The sequence below is a fragment of the Periplaneta americana genome, chromosome 10, assembly GCF_040183065.1.
Source record: "Periplaneta americana isolate PAMFEO1 chromosome 10, P.americana_PAMFEO1_priV1, whole genome shotgun sequence".
NCBI lineage: Eukaryota > Metazoa > Arthropoda > Insecta > Blattodea > Blattidae > Periplaneta > Periplaneta americana.
This window is the reverse complement of record NC_091126.1, coordinates 68,176,959-68,192,165: the sequence shown is the minus strand read 5'-3', so window position 1 is coordinate 68,192,165 and position 15,207 is coordinate 68,176,959. Positions and strand designations below refer to the sequence as shown.

General features: G+C 43.0%; 1 protein-coding gene and 1 non-coding gene across 3 annotated transcripts in view; one reads left to right on the top strand and one right to left on the bottom strand.

Annotated features, from left to right (window-relative positions):
* The window catches only part of cher (filamin protein cher), a 1,020,924-nt gene that overhangs the window by 419,973 nt on the left and 585,744 nt on the right, over window positions 1–15,207 (bottom strand). The gene's annotated exons all lie outside the window — the stretch shown is intronic.
* On the top strand, window positions 10,126–10,244 carry LOC138708259 (5S ribosomal RNA). Its single transcript, XR_011334665.1, has one exon. It is a non-coding gene; the product is annotated as a 5S ribosomal RNA (ribosomal RNA).

Genomic DNA, 15,207 nt, shown 5'->3' with positions numbered 1-15,207 from the left:
ATTTGGTAAATATATATAATGTGCAATATTATAGAACTGTGAAATTTTTTTTTAATTTTCCTAAGAAACTTTGTTATCCATCGTTCTATTAAAAAATTGTTTATTAACCTATAGGATACATTGCGATATTTGTCAAACAGGCTGTGGGAAAATGCTGATACGGTGAGGAATGGAAAGGGAGAAACCATTTATATTATTGAGGTGACCTTGAACTGAGGGTAGTAGGAACGAGACCTGGAGTACGGTACAACCGGCTCTTCCGAGAAATAACTAGTGGCCCTGAAAAGGGCCTTTTTGCGGGCAGGAGTACCTTTGTTAATTCAAGCCCTCTCGCCGCGGATGCGCCTAGCCAGCTGAATATCCTTGGGCATAATGGTCACGCGCTTGGCGTGGATGGCGCAAAGGTTGGTATCCTCGAAGAGACCGACGAGGTATGCCTCGCTTGCCTCCTGCAAGGCCATTACGGCTGAGCTCTGGAAACGGAGGTCGGTTTTGAAATCCTGAGCGATTTCACGCACCAAGCGCTGGAAAGGCAGCTTGCGGATGAGGAGCTCGGTGCTCTTCTGGTAACGACGGATCTCGCGAAGAGCAACTGTACCAGGTCGGTATCGATGGGGTTTCTTCACGCCTCCAGTAGCCGGTGCGCTCTTCCTAGCGGCCTTCGTTGCCAGCTGCTTTCGTGGAGCCTTGCCTCCCGTGGACTTACGCGCAGTTTGCTTCGTACGTGCCATCGCTTACTCCTTCGTCCTCGCAACCCAAGTTGACGCAATACAGTCGCGCCCGCTGCCCCCAAGAGGGGTATTTATGTCTTCGCCCGTTGAGAAGCCACGCCCCTTCCGTAATGTGATTGGTCCGCGGGTTTTAGTATATAAACCAAAAAATGACCCGCCGTCGAGATCACTTTTAACCTTCGTCACACGAGCAACATGACTGGACGCGGCAAGGGAGGCAAGGGTCTTGGCAAAGGTGGAGCGAAGCGCCACAGGAAGGTTCTCCGAGATAATATTCAGGGCATCACGAAGCCGGCCATTCGTCGTCTCGCCCGACGTGGAGGCGTAAAGCGTATCTCCGGCCTCATCTACGAGGAGACGAGAGGTGTTCTCAAGGTCTTTCTGGAGAACGTAATCCGTGACGCTGTAACATACACCGAGCACGCGAAGCGGAAGACAGTCACGGCCATGGACGTGGTATACGCCTTGAAGAGGCAGGGGAGGACTCTCTACGGGTTCGGCGGTTAGACTGCCTACACACGTCTGCTGCCGAATCCGTCGGCAAAACGGCCCTTTTCAGGGCCATAAAATCCGTCTAAAAAGGGCAGTAGTTGTCGAGATTAATTTAATTCACCTTTACTGTGTGACCACTAGCTCAACAGGCCAGTGCGGAAAACAGAACTTATTTCGTAGGGGCACTTCAGTATCAGCAAAAGACGTTGTAAGAAATGCCTCTCCGTTTTTCAAATGGGTCTGACCCCAACGCTTGGTATATCAAGTGGAAAGACCGGATTCCTCTGTGAAGCCTTGCTCCTCGGATTATGTTACCTGTTACTGTAAACTTCTGTAAGTCAATAATCACTGTCCGAAGAATTGGTGGGTAATATGACAACGCAGGTAGGCAATGCTCACCAGACCGTAACAAGGAACCGAGGGGATTGACACATACTGAACATCACATCACCACGTTTTTGCAATGCCAACTTTTAGGTCATAGGAATCCAGTGTGGTAAACACTGGGGAGAAGAGGTACACATCGCATGTCAGAACACAGGACTTCGTCCTGTCAGACAACTTCCACGTATAGCTTGCGTCATTTCGGTTCGAACGAAACGACAGAGAGAGGGGAAATTCGAACGCAAATTGTCAAAGCCTTCGATTCCTACGAGAAGGTCATGTCATCATCTCAGTATTGGGGTTCCTGCGCGTGCGGCCAATATGTGCACCAACAAACAAACGCATTAGGAACTCTATTATAACGCCGTAAGTTGTTCACCAGTTATCGATTTCTTATTCAAAATTAGTTTCATTCGTAGTATGTAGTAAAGTAAACTAGTATATTCAAACGTATATGTCTAAAACCACGATGGGCACCAAAGAAGGGGACTTGTGATTATTTTCACGATAATCTCCATTACTCTAATATGATAGAAATATATTACATAAATTTCGAAGCCAACTATGTACCTTGGCATCATCATCTAATTTAACTCGTATTGTGTTAAATTATATAATAATAATGAAACCTTTCTATATGCATCAGTATAATGTGTTATCACACAATAGCCTAGTAAATGTACAACGGTTTCAAGTACTTCAGTGCGAACCTGGGACAACGACATCGTTCAGAGCACAAAATTACAGAATGATGATATTAAATCAGCCCACCGGTATAGAGAGAGAGAGAAAGTTGACACGCGTAATGAAATTACATTACGAAGCCGTGAGAGAGGATTAACAATACTGGCTATTTCTGACTTTTGTGAGGTTAGTGGGGCCCTTAAAAGGGCCGTTTTACGGAGAAGGGGCTTAAGCCTTCTTCTCGGTTTTCTTCGGGAGGAGAACCGCCTGGATGTTGGGCAACACACCACCCTGGGCGATGGTGACGCCGGACAGGAGTTTGTTCAGCTCCTCGTCGTTGCGAATGGCGAGCTGTAAGTGACGAGGAATGATCCTAGTCTTCTTGTTGTCACGAGCTGCGTTGCCAGCCAACTCGAGAACTTCGGCCGCCAGGTACTCCATCACCGCGGCCAGGTAGACTGGCGCACCGGCACCAACTCGCTCTGCGTAATTGCCCTTACGCAAAAGACGGTGGATACGGCCTACCGGGAACTGCAACCCAGCACGGCTGGATCGAGACTTTGACTTTCCCTTCACCTTGCCTCCCTTTCCACGACCCGACATGATGCTACTCCTACTTGCAGCTGTTTAACTACAAGAACGACGCCTCGCCCAAAATGATGCAGGGCCCGACGGTAACCTTCACTTTTACGCCAACGTCAATAATCGACAGCGGACCAATCGTAAAGTCACAAACGTTTGCGCTGTTTCTATTGGCTCGCACTGGGAAGGCAGTACGGCATTGTCCCTGCGACTTAAATATTTTTCTCCCTCCGGGCTCATCATCGATCATTCATCGATCAATGGCGGCATAGGTCGGACGGCGTGTTGTGGCCGCGTAGTTTTCACGCATTTTTATTCGTAATTTTCAATTGTGCAGTGTAAGATTAGAATTTAACTTGAATTATAGTGCCTTGTGAACATGTGTGAGTGTTAGCAAGACTGGAATATCAGTAATATTGTATCTATTCTCATATTTAATAACTTGTGTTTGGCTATAATGCTATCTCGGCCCCCTAGACTGAAGCGAATCAGTTGGTGATCAAGAAGACACTGGCGACCAAGTCGCTGCCTAGTGGATCGCCACGTACTGAGTGTTATCTAGGAAACTTTGCCGACTTGTCGCAGGAGTGAAACCTCCTAAGTGTGTTAACCTCTGTGCTCATCATTATTATTAAATTATTGTACACTAACTTTAAAGTGAGAAACCGTAACATTGAGTAACATTGAGTGTAGCTGATTACCAGGGAACATTTTAGACTTGCCGCGGAAGAGAGACCTGCTCAGTGTGTGTGAACTTCTGTGCTCATCCTCATTTTTGTTTTAAAATATTGTACGGTAACTCTCTTTTAACGAGAAACCGTAACATTGCATGTTGCTGTTCACTGGATGAACCCATAACGATAAACGCAGTGAGCCCCGCTCGACATATACAGTGTTGTAGGCGAGGAAATATCGACTAGTGCTGCACCAGTGTGATTGTACTGTACAGCAACAACCAGTGCATAGCATCGCGCGGGATAGTTTTCTGTGAGTTCCGTTCTGAGTTGTGCAAAAGCAAATACTAACGACATGGAGGAGAACGAAGAAAGTGGCCAACCTCCACCATCACCCCATCTAGACCAAGCCTCCACCTCAACCGACATATCAGCCAACGTGAAGCCTACATTTGCCACACCACAGCCGAAAAAGAAGCAGAAGCGGAAGAGACCAACCCAACTCAGCGACACCAAGCCAGTGAAAACAGGTATGTCTAGTGCTGACCAGACGACAGACTCTAACAGTGAAACTGATTCAGAGAACGTCATATCTACACTGCTCAATAGTTTTTCTCCAACTGAATCAGACAGAGGGCTCTTCATCAGGCGGGGAACGAAATCAGCATTTAGAGAATTGAAGCAACAAAATGACCTAACTTTCACTTCTCACCTTCTTTCGCAAACAGACCGGGTGGTAATTTTCAGCTCTAGAGAACAGCTCTCCAAATTCTCAGCTAAATTCAGCCCTCTATATTTTGGCCCTAAAGCTATATTTGAAGCTCTACCAAATTCAACCCTTACGGCACCTTGGCTTACGGCGTTGGACAGAACCCGCACTCCCAACCTGCCCCCTTCTCCAGTACCAGAAACCCCGCCAAACCCCAGCGAAAACGATTGGAAAACCGTAACCCATGCCAAAAGGAAACCTGTCCTGACTCCAGCTATCCCTCAAACATCCACCCACACCGATCCTGCCTCTTCTGAACAAAAATACACTGTAAAAATCCATAATCACTCATTAAACACCAACAACCCCTTTTTCATCAAAGACCTAATCACACAAAATCATCTACAGATCCCTACACCTAGATATTTCTGGGCATACACCACAAGAACTACCACTCTCCTTTTTCCTAACATACAGACCGCAGAAAAGTTCGTCCACGCCATACCCCCTGACTCTTTCGGCCCACATGCAAAATTGATTCTCATGCCAGCACACATGTCAGCCACTCAGCCACCCCCTCCCAAAGATATCAGCGTGGTCATAAAGTCTATTGAACACAGCATTTCTATGGACACTCTCAAACAAGAGTTACTCGACCAAGGCTACAAAGTCAAAAACGTAGCAAGGATCATTTCGGCACAGACCAGAACCGAAACCCAGTTAGTGAGAGCTTTCCTCGAAGACGTGGAAACTTCAGACGCCATGTTGAGAGGCGTGCTACTATGCGGAAAGTTCTACAGAGTCGAACCTTCGAAAGAATTCGTAAGACTACGCCCATGCTTACAATGCGCGCAATACGGACATGATAACAGTACCTGCAACAACATCCCTAAATGCCACAAATGTGGACAGAATCCTAATATCTGCAAGACAAAGCATACGACCAACGAGAAATACTGTGCCACTTGCGACAGCAAAGACCACTATACGGGACAAATAATATGCACCAAATACCCACGTAACCCGCAATCCCTACAACCTCTCGAAAACAAACCCCGCCATGTGGCAATCCTAGCCTCATCCCCCACCCCGCCCATCAAACCCTCACAAGCCTTCCCCGCTCTTATACCAACACCTTCACAAAGCCCCAACAACACAACATTCGCCTCAATCACAAGAGAGGGTACACCAAACATCACTACCAGCTCACCAGTGAAAACCTTAGCCATCCCAGAACCTCATCCCACTCCCACCCCAGAAGCACGCAAAGCCACGACATCCAAGAAAACAGACGACAGTATACCGGTCGACCTAGAGACAGTCAAGACAATAACCAAAAACCTAGAAAAATACATAGACGACAAGATCTCAGCCCTAGAAGACAAACTCATGACTTTCATAGTAGCACTCCTGGCGTCTGATGAAACTCCTGTCAAGAGGAAGGCTACACTCAAAACGGCTAATACTACAGCCAAAAAGATCCTCAAAAAACGTGTACTGCACAACTTCATCGATAAAAAACTGAGAGTGACCATAGAACCCATGAACTTCCCTCCCCAACATAAGACCCGCACGAATGATAACGCTTGTCGAGCTAATGACCGAAGCAACACCGATGTACGCCCGAGCTCCTCCACCACCAGGTAATGGGCCACCACGCACGACAGAGACATGACCTGACTATTATACACAGCAACATACGTAACCTTTACGGTAATCGCACCGAACTGGAGCACTTAATTTTGGAACGCGACCCGGACATAGTTAGCCTAAATGAAACCCATCTAGGTGTGAATGATAAATTTACAATGCGTGGATATCGTTTTATCCGTAAAGACAGAAATCGCCGAGGAGGGGGAGTTGCTTTACTCTGTCGCGACACACTTCCTATAACTGACGTCACGAACCCTCCACAATTCAACAACTTTGAACATGTCACTATCAAACTCGCCATACACAATTACCCCATATTCATCACCACACTCTACGTCCCACCAAACGCGCCATTCCCCACGCCACTCATCAACCATCTCAACACAAATCATAAATCCATAATACTCAGCGACCTGAATGCATCCAACATTGCACTTGGAGACAGAAGGACAAACGCAGCAGGGCGACAACTAGAACTTATTCTTCACCGCACCGACTTCAAACTAATACCTACAGCCCCAACTAGATATCCACAAACAGTCAACGATATCCACGCCACAACCCCAGACAGAATACTGACAACACCACCAATATTTAATAGAGTGCTCCAGGCCGAAATTCTTCCCCCACTGAACAGCGACCATTGCCCAATCGAACTAAAAATCACCACCCCCATTTGGAGCCCAACAGCCCCAATTACCCCTAGAAAAAGTTATAAATATCATCAATCGGATTGGGATACATTTACAGAATACTTTGACTTGAACCTCCCCCCTCCCTCAGAAATCAAATCGTTAGAAGACCTTGAAAATGCGGACGAAATACTGCTAAAAGTTACGTGTGACGCTAGAGACAAAGCGGTGCCGCGCACGAGAAATGACGGAACAATAAGAAGACGATTACCCCCGTATATCATCGACATTATCAAGACCAAGCGGCGAGCACACAGACTGTATATGAGAGACCACAGTGATGATAACAGAAGACTCTACCGAAAACTCCAACAGGACGTTCGGAATGCAATACAACACTACGAACAGACAAAATGGAGAAACATTATCAACCAGCTAAACTCTAATCACAAAGACAACCCTGGTAGGTTTTGGAAACTGATAAACAAGTTAAAGGGCAACACCTTCCCACAATATCCTCTCATAAACCAACATGAAGTCATATTCAACACAGAAGACAAACTGGAACACTTCCACCGCATCCTATCCCGAATACACACCGTCCCACACCATCCAGATTACAATGAACCACACTACAATGCAATCACCGCACAAATCGAGAACAACCCAGACATATTTAATCCCTTGCGCATACCTTACGAACCACAACCATTGGATCACCCCATCATAGCGCCCATAACGACACAAGAAATAGAACATGCCATTCACAAAACACGAAACACCGCAGCCGGCCCCGACAGCATTCACAATATACTCTTCAAAAATTATCCTCCCACAGCCTTAAACTACCTCGCTAACTTGTTTACAGCAAGTCTGTATATTGGCGCACTACCAGCCCGATGGAAGCTCGCACATATACTTATGTTTCCAAAACCTAACAAAGACGCCACTGACGCAAACAACTATCGACCAATCAGCCTGACCCAGACCATCTGCAAACTAATGGAAAGAATCATAAACAATAGACTACACCATTTCATTGAGGACAATGACATCATCCCAGACACACAAGCCGGATTCAGAAAAGGCATAGAAATCCCAGACCAAATCCTCAAAATCTTGACACCAATTGAATCCGGCTTTGAGAGACACATGACATCAACAGTGGTGACAATCGACACAACCAGAGCATTTGACTCCATTTGGCATGACGGACTACGATATAAGCTACACAACATCGGCCTTCCCCCACCCCTAACCCGCTGGCTATCAGATTTTATTCGTAACAGAACCGCCCACATAAAAATTAACAGCTCCCTATCCCAACCATTCCAAATTGAAGGCGGAGTCCCACAGGGCACAGTACTCTCCCCAATCCTTTTCAATATATATGTTTCTGACATCCCCATCCCACCCCGCGAAGGCGTACATATCGGACAATTTGCTGACGACATTATTATCACAGCCACAGCCCACGACATCAGATACACAAACAGCCATGTCAACGAAACACTACGGAACCTAAACGTCTGGCTAGACATGTGGCGCATGAGAATCAATCCTGCAAAGTCACAAACAATGATTCTAAAAAAGAGACGCTACCCCAAAAAACTCATGAGAGATCGTTATGCCATCCGCTGCAAAAACTCCATAATCCCATACACCAACCACATCACATACCTCGGCATCACCATATCAAACAAACTGAAACTACACCGTCACGTCATCAACATCAAATCACGCATCACAAACGCCATCAAACTCCTCTACAACGTCGCAGGCAACCAAGCAAAGCCAGGGTGCCGGCCACATACAACAGCTCTAATTTACAAATCAATTATCCGACCGTCACTTTTACACGCGTCCCAGCTGTTCTCCAGAGTATCTAACTCTCAACTTTCTCAATTAGAATCACTGGAACGTAGACTTCTACGCAAAACATTTCAACTGCCACGAAACACACAAAATAGAACAGTATACACCATCTCTAACATCAAACCCATCACCCTATATATACAACACAAAAACATAAAATACACACATAAAGCTATTAATAAAAATTTCACCTCTGTACTCTTCCAAACAATACCACCCGGTCAGCCCCACCTCACAGTCTCCCGTCTGATGAATGACCACCAAGAATACTTAGCAAGGCAGCACTAGACAACCACACACCAAACAACCTCTCCCCCGTGCTTTCTTCTTCAAGCAAAACTATCTATAACACAACAAAATCTAAGACCTGAAAAGGGTTATACAAAATCCCTAAAGCAGGTCCACGGCACAGATGTTCTGTGTCCAAATGTCGTCGTCGTCGTCGGGCTCATCATCAGACGAGCACCATGCCCCCCAAAGCTTCCGGAAAGGCTGCCAAGAAGGCCGGCAAGGCCCAGAAGAATATTTCGAAGGGCGATAAGAAGAAGAAGCGCAAGAGGAAGGAGAGCTACGCCATTTACATCTACAAGGTTCTGAAACAAGTTCACCCAGACACGGGAATCAGTTCAAAGGCTATGAGCATCATGAACAGCTTCGTTAACGACATCTTCGAGCGCATCGCCGCGGAAGCTTCGCGGCTCGCGCATTACAACAAGCGGTCGACCATCACCAGTCGGGAGATCCAGACAGCCGTCCGTCTCCTGCTACCCGGTGAGCTGGCCAAGCACGCCGTCAGTGAAGGGACCAAGGCCGTCACAAAATACACTAGTTCCAAGTAAGCGGGAGTGCTTGCTAGGGAATCAGCAACCGGCCCTTTTAAGGGCCACAAGTTATTCATAACAGAGTAGATGAATGAAGAACAACAGCGTTTCCCACCGAGTGAAAATTTAAATAATCACCCCGATAACACTTCTAGGATAGATAATACATTATAGGCAGTCCATGGGAGACTTGGATCCACGAGGCAAATTCGTTTCCTTAATAGTTTCGTACGACTTATATGAGAGCGCGGTGTCATTCCTACTCACTTGGCAGCATTAATTGTTGAGGGAAAACAACTTAGAAGGTAACTTGTCGACCGCGGTCATAATCCTTCCGCAGGCCACTACTGAGAATCTGTGGACATACGGGTAATCTATCTTTATTGAAACTCGGGTTCATAACATACGACTGATACTTTATATATCTGTCACGTAATCCATCAAGAGACAAATGTCCCCCCCCCCCTAGTCAGTAGCGAGCTTCAGTCCATTCGTAGTAGCCGCCGGTGCAAGAAGTGAATTGAAGTTTGTGTGAAGTTCCGTAGTATGGCATGAAAATGATGTCGAAAATCCGACTACAGTTCCACAACCATGTGGTTGAAAGGAGGCTCCGCTGTTGAACAACAATCCACCTGTGGCTTAACTTAGAATGCCGACTAGCTGTTTTATTAATCCCGTGTCAATCCAGCAGTGTGTGACGTTGAAACGTAACCAAACTGCCGTTGATAGATAGATTTATCATCTATCCCAATGACATCCAACGAGCTTGGTAATTTAGGTACAGAGTCTAAGCAGGCAGTTTACGTGTGTGTGTGAGCGAGTGCAGGTTTTATCGAGTGCACCCCAATCCCATCGTCCTCAAGTGCCTACAGATTACGCAGTTTCATCGGCAACGGCCATACCATGTTGAAAATACCGGTTCTCGTCCGATCACCGAAGTCAAGCAACATTGGGCGTGGTCAGTACTTGGATGGGTGACCGCTTGGGAACACCACGTGCCGTTGGCGATTTTTTTTTTTACGTCACTATTTCCAGCGTGTTCTAATAAGACTTATGGGATATTATGTTCCCTTCCCTATTCCAGCTATAGCTTGGATGATGACGCCGCTGCATAATTGTAGAGTAATTGATAATTCTTAAGTACTTGCAGCTCCGTATTGAAACTTATGACTGGTAGCATATTCATATGAGACGGTTCACTTCTCTGCGTTTTCTCGAAGAAGGGAATATGTATTCAGGGGATTGTGAACGTACCTCGCGCTCTCCCTAGAAGTTAGAGACATTTTAGGTAAAGAATGTAATATACTGTACATATATGGCTAATTAAAATCCCATTAGTTACTACATTTCAGTGGGTAGTACAAATTCCATAATGAAAATATCTCTGTCCTAGTAGTTGTATCCTTTAAAGAAGCTCGTTGTTTTCCCATGATGAAGGGCAGAACTTGGTCGGTAGAAATTTAAACAGACTGCATTATCAGACCAGGCGTTATTTCAATATCAGCGTTTAGTTTAGGAAATATAGCAATAGCGGAGTTGGGAGAAGTAGTTATAGCATGTACAGTAAGTATAAACAGTTCGCTGTACTGTACAGTGAATATAAATATTTGAATGTACGATGGCAAAACATCAGACATACAGTACGTAGCTCACATATCTTTAAAAATAAATAAATAAATAAATAAATAAAAATAAAGAAGACATTCTGAGGAGTGAGTGGAAAGTGCATATTATAATGAATATTTTTAACTCTCAGTTGACATTGAGAGAGAAAGCCATGCATCGGGGAACCGGTGACTGTTTTTGCGTTACCTTCTGCTATTGGCGTTGTTGGTTAGTAACGAATGAAAGGGGTAGGACGCGGAATCAAATGTCAAAAAACGATAGGGAAATAATAGTAACTGGTTGTATTTCGATCGAGCTCGGCGTGCTGATTCACCAGTGGGGTGTTTCACAAAGTTTACAATCTTTGGAAATTGTGAACTCTGTTTGTAAACTTCTGTTTCACAATCTTTGTTTGTAAAGGTGGACTGTACAAAGGAAATCAAATCTTTACGAATGAAATTTTGCGCTCTTTACAAGTGATATGTTTGTTTCACAACGAAGGAGTAATTTTACAAACGTGTAAACTAAACTTTACTAGTGAAGTTAGCACATTTTCTACAGTAGCCCTGTTGAAATAGCTTCTAATTGTGAATGAAAAAAATAAACACATATGTATAAAATCAATTTTATAGTAACAGGGTACCATTAAGAATTACACTGAAGCAGTTGTGATGTTATTGAGTAGTTCTAGCGACTCAGACGAAGATTTTGCATTTAGGCCTAACGTAGAATTTTCCGGCCACGTTCGTATCATTGTACGAATATTAATGAAAGGTTTCGAATGAATCCCGCGCTATACTTCAGAATACCGCGTTAGTTCTTATATACGAGGAACGTATTTAATAAATACTCGCACTTAAAGAAGAAAAACTTTGCACCGAAAACCAATCACTTAATAATGCAATGTCGGCATTACTTACGCAGTATTCTGAAGTCGTTCCGAATCCCATTTCGCTGTAATCTCTCCTACAAGATATGGGACATCACATGCAACATCTGAAAGGGAAAAGTGGTGCCCTAACCTCAAAGCGAGAACTGCATTGGTTGCATAGTAGCTCTCAGTTCCCTGCGTTAGCAGATAAGAACGGAATTTATAAGATTACAGTGTGCAAAAGTTCACACATGGTAGTTGATGTTGTTACAAGATTGAAAAAACTCGAGGCGGGTTATTGATCACCGAATGTGCTTACTCGGGCAAAGGATTTTTATGCTCCTCCTGCTGGGTTCCCTAATGTTGGCGAGGTTATGGATGAAACAATAAAATATACTGATGGACCAGCAGAGAGCGAAGTTGATTTTAATGGATGGACATGTTAGCTGCTCTATCAACTGCATATAACTACGTGGGTCAAATCCATTATTTATCAATTATTTGAATGAATTTCGCGCTAACTTTCGTCAGTTAAGTCGTAGGCTAATTAATGCATTGGTATGCTCGACCAATTGCATGCCGCGAAACTCCGTTGTCGCCGATGTAGCAAAATCTAAATAAAATATATATAAAAAAATATAAACATGTCCATCGATAGTTCTAAAATTACAGCTACTTTACCTCTGATCCTTAGTGATTTTTGTAAACTGTCGTTGGCGATTTTGTTCAACCAATTATGCGTATTTGTAAGTTTGTTTCGCCGATTTTGTAAAGTTCGTTAAAACATACAAGTGAATAAGATTGCATTGTGAAACACAGTTAACAAGCATATGTAATATTTCCGTTGTTAATTGTATATTGTTAATTTGTAATTTGTTAGCGTTGTGAAACATGCCCCCATTTACCTTTAGAGGTAATATCTACATTAATATTTAGTTAAAATTTAAAGAAATTTTAAACGAATGGAAGCTGCATTTTAATTCACCCCAAATTACTATGTTCCCTTTCAGATTATCAGCTGTTGTTGTTGTTGTTGTTGTATTGTAAGTTCTCACTTATTGTTAGCTAGCCGTACCCGTTCGCTCCGCTCCACCTGTTAGAAATAAATATAAAGTAATTACATAATTAAAATAGGACGTCTGATCCAGGGAACAACTTTTACAACAGCGCAAGATAATCTGCTTCGCATATTACCCAATTTTTTTTTAGCACTGCATTTATTGCATATATATTTTATGTATTTTAACACGATTCAATTGAGCATAGTTAAAATATGAATTATTAAAATAATGGATTGCCAAGCTAAAGTACTATTACTGCATACTAAATCAATACACTCTCGTTGTTCGTTAATTCTCTGAGATTAAAATGCGTGTACATAAATATTATTTTAAGAAATACAGAAAACGAATGTACAAAATAGCCTATCAAATTTTCTGTGCATAAGAAGCTATTTTAATCTTACCTGTCCTCGATTTACTCAGACGTTACTGTAATAACATTATAGCATTATGTCCATCTAGAGAAACTACAGTTTCCAATGGTGAAATAATAACTAATTATACAAATCAGTTAATTTACGAGCTTGTGATATTACTTCATACAAACACAGAAACATTCCCTGTAGGCTATGTTTAATAGCTTTCGATTGTTTGTTGATGTCCAAGGCCCCTGTTTCGATTGTTGTTGTCCAAGGCCCCTTATAGACGAAGTCATTTGTTCTTAATTCATTGCACCGTCTTAGATAGCGTTATTTTAATTTTAAAACTCATTTATCTCATTAAATATCAGTCCTATCAAAATGTTGTAAAAAAATAAAACTTAACGGAAATCATTTTTAAAGGAACATCTGTTATGTAACATTTTTTCTCAAATATCAATAATAAGCGAGATATTTCGATTTATTTAATTCAGGCCCCCTTATAACTCCCCTTTTAAATAATGTATTTCGAATGCCATATAGCCTAAAATCTAAGTTACAACAAACTTAATTTATATTCCAGTTTTCATATAAATCGGTTCAGCCATTATCGCGTGAAAAGGTAACAAACATACAGACAGACATACAAACAAAAATTTCAAAAATGCGATTTTCGGTTTCAGGGTGGTTAATTATATATGTTAGGACCAATTACTTTTGGAAAATCGAAACTTACCAGAAAAATTTCGGCTACAGATTTATTATTAGTATAGATAGTACGAGATACGACCGCAATTTTGTACGACTAGTGTAATGAAGGAATGCAAAAAATTATTTTGGAACTTTGCAATGTTAGTCTATCATTAAAATAAAATTAAATCTTAATTCGTCCCTTTTGCAGGAGTCTTCTTCATCCAGTATGTTGTTGGCTGATATGGAGGAGGAGGGGGGGGGGACATGCTCTAAAGGGATTAAATTTGCTTAGCAAATCGATATGGTGACTAACGCTTGCAATGCGTCATAGCTATAATTGTACTGCGCGGTAATTTCAGAGTAATAAGAGTTCAGTTCAGGGATCTGCTAATTTCTTCATATTGTGTTCGGCAATGGAATAGTACCGCAGTAGCATTAAGAGGTTTTTATAATTTGAACTGATATGTGCAGGTATATTGACCCCCCCCCCCTCCCACCGCTGGCCGACGCGGACTGCAATGACAACAGTAAGCCACACGTCATACGTAAGCCTTTCTTCTTCTTCATCTTTGCTCGCCTGGCAAATACAGTCTTGGATTTCACATATTCAATTTTTCACAGTCCCAACTCCCTTGCATGGACGTGTTTTCACGTACCTTTAAAGTTTCTCCTCTCATTCATTCAGTCTATTCGCAAGCCTGAGGGTTTTCCGTGGTTTTCCCTAAGGAGCTAAGACAAATGTAGGGATGAGCCCAGAAAGAAAAGGGCATTCACTTCCTTAGACCCTGGTAACTGCTCTTTTTAGAGGAAGGAGGAGGAGAAAGAAACCCCCCCACCCCCACCGACGTGGACTGCAATGACAACAGTAAGCAACACGTTATATGTAAAGCCTTTATTATTATTATTATTATTATTATTATTATTATTTACAATGGGACTAAAGGTGGTGTAGATACACTATGTCAAATGTGCCACAATCTTTCCTGCAATAGAAAGACGAGGCGCTGGCCACTAGCAATATTTTACAACATGCTAAATATTGCAAGTATAAATTCATGGATAATTTATAGTTAGAAGAACTCAGAAAACAATATCAAGAAAACAATTCATTTTCCAATTGTGTGAAGAGCTGACAAAACCGTGGATGCAGCACCGCTTTGCACGTCCTACTTTACACCGATCTCTGCGGGCAACAATTGAAGAACATCTGAACATTGCTGTGCAACAACAATGCCAGGTAATGCAGCCAGATGGTGAACGTACTGTTTGCTATAAATGTCCTGCAAAGAAGAGGAGAATGATGACAACATTTTGTGGACTTTGCAAAAAGGGGTTCTGCAGAGAACATCGCGCTGTTGTTTGCACTAATTGTAAATAGGAC